The sequence below is a fragment of the Theobroma cacao genome, chromosome 4 (assembly GCF_053813885.1).
Source record: "Theobroma cacao isolate CCN51 chromosome 4, ASM5381388v1, whole genome shotgun sequence".
NCBI classification, from domain to species: Eukaryota; Viridiplantae; Streptophyta; class Magnoliopsida; order Malvales; family Malvaceae; genus Theobroma; species Theobroma cacao.
The window spans coordinates 5,005,194-5,009,061 of record NC_142642.1 but is presented as its reverse complement, the minus strand read 5'-3'; the positions used below and the strand labels follow the sequence as shown (position 1 = coordinate 5,009,061).

The 3,868-nt window shown below is 35.4% G+C and overlaps 1 non-coding gene across 1 annotated transcript; it reads left to right on the top strand.

Annotated features, from left to right (window-relative positions):
• The first annotated feature begins 3,510 nt into the window (after positions 1 to 3,510).
• LOC148763085 (small nucleolar RNA R71) lies at positions 3,511 to 3,617 on the top strand. The gene has a single exon (XR_016026137.1). It is a non-coding gene; the product is annotated as a small nucleolar RNA R71 (small nucleolar RNA).
• Positions 3,618 to 3,868: the final 251 nt, after the last annotated feature.

Sequence of the window (3,868 nt, the reverse complement as noted above, 5' to 3'; positions counted from 1 at the left end):
CTAGCTTGACAGCACAAAGCAGTGATCAAGAATGGATACCACAATTTGTTATGTGGTGAATGGGCTGACATGATAATTTTGTTGAAGTTCAAGTGCCTAATGTCAATAGATTTGCCGGTCACAATTGCGTATAGAAGGACCACTCTATCTTTTGTCACATCACTTAAGTGTTTCACTGGAAGCATCTTTGCTGCTAAGAAATGATACCACACTTTGTAGTCACTATCCATGGCATTAGCTTTGAAAGAAATTGGAACATCCTTGTGCACGTGTATTATAAAACTGATTAATAGTGTGAACATCAAAAGATACCTGAAGTCCTCGAATGAACGTGCGCCATCTACATATTCAATAACGTTGGCATTGAATTCACGAACAATTGGCATTACTACTGCCTCTAGCTAGGCACAGAATTTCTCCCATTCTCATGTGCCGATAAGGCTGTATATGTCAAGATAAAGCACTCTCCAAACATTAATTCCACGTTCTAGTATTGGGAATTTTTGCAAAAAGGACTGAGTGTGCCGCTTCTCAACTTTGACCCAAACAAATTTATTTCAATCAAAACTGCTTCCATTTCCACTAGCACATGCCCTTTTCTTTGGAGCCATGGTAATTATCTAAACACACCTAAACAACAAGCAACTTTTGACCACAAATAGTTAGTATAACATGAGAATTAAAACCAAATAAGCATAGAATGTTCAAGACTAACTACTTAATATCACAATAATTTAAATAGCACTAAACTTATCAAAATATTTGAATTCATTCTAAGAGCATAATTTTAGTGCTATTCACAATACCTATTTCATGAAAATTCACATTTAAGCACATAACTCAAAAATTGATGAAACCCATAAACTACATTATCTAATCTAGCATATGCCCAACAATTCTAAGTAAAAACCTTTCTTCAAAAAACAAATCAATCCATAAAAAATAATTAGACAAAGAAAATGGATTACTTATCATAATTTCTTGCACTTAAATGCTTCTAATGGAGTAGAAATGCACTAAGATCCTTTAAACTTAAGGTTTAATGCAAAGAAATTGGTGTTTGGAAGTGATTTTGTAGTGGGTAAGTGTAAAAAGTGTGAAATTTTCCAAGTGGGGTAGAAAGGGATGAAAGGTGGCTAGTGAGGGTTCAAAAATTGGGGGAAAAAGAGGTTTTATAAGACCATAGGCCCAACATGACTCCACGGTGCCGAACCTAGCATGTCGCAATGCTCCAACAGCCCATGCCTTATATATTTTTTATTGGGTAGCACCATATCACCCTTTGGGTAGTGCCACAATGCCCCAACCTGGGGTTCCACTATGGAACCCAAGCTGCGGCTTTGAATGGCCAACATCGCAACACAAGCAAGCTCTTTTTATTTTTGTTATTATTATTATTAATTATTATTTACCTACAAAAAGAAAATCAAAGCAAGTAGTTAGCAAGATTAAAAATAAAAATAAAATTAAAATTAAAAATGAAACTAACATTTACTAACAAAAAATAAATAATGAATAAACAAAAATTGCTTAAGCAAAGAAAACTTAGGTTGCCTTTCAAGTAGCGTTGTCTTTAACGTCTTTAGTTGTACTCTCGTTTCAACTCAGTTTGGGTCAAAAACACTAATGGAAAAGTGTTGACAATATGCATCACCACCTTAATAGCGCTTTAGCTAATGCCCATTCACTTTAAACCTTGCATTGGTTGTCCCGTCCACTAATTCCACAACACCTTATGGAAAAACTCTTGAGATGAGAAACGGTCCTAACCACCTCAACTTCAACTTCCCAAGAAACAGCTTCAAAGGAGAATTGAACAGCAACACATGTTGACCTGGCTCAAAATGTCGTTCAACAATCTTTTTATCATGCCATCTTTCTGTCTTTTCCATGTAAATTCTAGCATTTTCATAAGCATATAATCGTATCTCATCCAACTCATTTAATTGGAGCAATCGCCTTTCACTCGCAACTACATTGACTACAAAGAACTCACTATGATCATTAGCAAATTTTAAAGCTTTAAAGGTATTGAAGTTTACCTCTAGTTCATTGACTTTCAAGCTAAACTCTCCTTTCTTTACTTCTATGAGTGCTTTGATGATATGTAAGAAAGGTCTCTCCAAAATGATTGAAACATCTCTATCTTTTTCCATATCAAGTACCACAAAATCAACTAGAAAGATGAACTTGTCAACTTTTACTAATACATCTTCTACAATGCCTTGCAGATATGTGATAGTGTAATCTGCTAGTTGTAAAGTTACTATGGTGGGCTTGATTTCGCCCAAACCCAATTTCTTGTAGATAGACATTAGCATCAGGTTGATACAAGCTCCCTAATCACTCAATGCCTTGGAGATATAGTATGCCCCAATGGTGCATGAAATTGTAAAACTACCAAGATCCTTGAGTTTCGACAAATGCTTTTTCTGTATGATTGCACACACTCTTAGTGAATGCCACTATCTCAAACTCACCCAATCATCATTTCTTCAACAATATCTCTTCAGAAACTTAACATATGAAGGCATTTGCTCTAAACCCTTTGCAAATGGTATGTTGATGTGCAGCTTCTTGAATACCTCCATAAATTTCTGAAATTGGTTCTCTTATTACTATTTTTTAAATCGCTGAAGAAAGGGTGGTGTTGGTGTGACTATAGTTTCCTTCTCCACACTTCGATTGTTAGGACTAACTATCTGTGTCTTATTTTGAGCTTCCTTCTCAACTTGTTCAGCTTGTTTAATATTACCTTCAATCTCTTTTTCACTCTTCAAGGTGATGGCCTTTACATGTGTTTTGCCCTCCTTTCTTAAATTTGTCTTAGTGTCACTAAGCAACATCCCTTGAGCCTTGCTGTTAATTGTGCTTTCTAATTACCCAACTTGTGTTTCAAGGTTTCTTAATAAGGCTGCTTTATTATTGATGAGGGAATCTATCTTGGCCATATACTACATCAATAACTCTTCTATTAATGGCTTCTTATCAAGAATGAAAGCTCTCAATTAAGGTTAAAAACCAGACGATTTGTTTAGTTTTAAAGTTGATGCACCTTAGTTGTTTCCCTATGAGAAGTTTGGATGGTTTCTCCATCCAAGATTATATGTGTTAGAGAAAAGATAGTTTTGCTATCTGTTTCCAACAAACTGAACCATTTCTATATTGTTACTTGGATACTGATCACTAGCATGTCCATTTCCACAATGTTCACACACTACAAAAAGACTTTGAATAAGATTAGTATTAAAAGAATCAAACTTTTTAGGTAAAGCAGCTACCTATGCAGTTAATGCCATGATGGCATCAACTTCATGAACTCCAGCTACTCTCCTATGTGTGGATCACTCCGATGGCCATTGATAATTGTTTGATGCCATCCTTTCTAATAGGTCATATGCTTCATCAATAGTCTTTCCCATAAGATCTCCTCCAACTACTACATCAATTGTGTTTCAAACTTGGTTACACAATCCATTATAAAATGTTTACACTTGAAGCCACTTCAAAAAACCATGATGTAGGCACTACCTAAATAAGTCCTTGTATTTATCCCAAGCTTTTTGTAACGACTCACCATCAAATTGTATAAACGAAGTGATATTGTTCCTCATTTTACTTGTCTTCGTTGAAGTGAAGTATTTTTTAACAAACTTCTAGGCAAGGTCATCCCATGCTGTGATTGAGCTCGTGGGTAATGAATTCAACCACACCTTGACCCTATCCCTCAATGAAAATGGAAATAATTTCAATCAAATGGCATTATCTGTGACCCCATTGAGCTTAAATGTGTCACATATCTCTAGGAAATTAGATATGTGAGCATTTGGATCATCGTTCGAAAGACCACCAAACTGGACTAATGTTA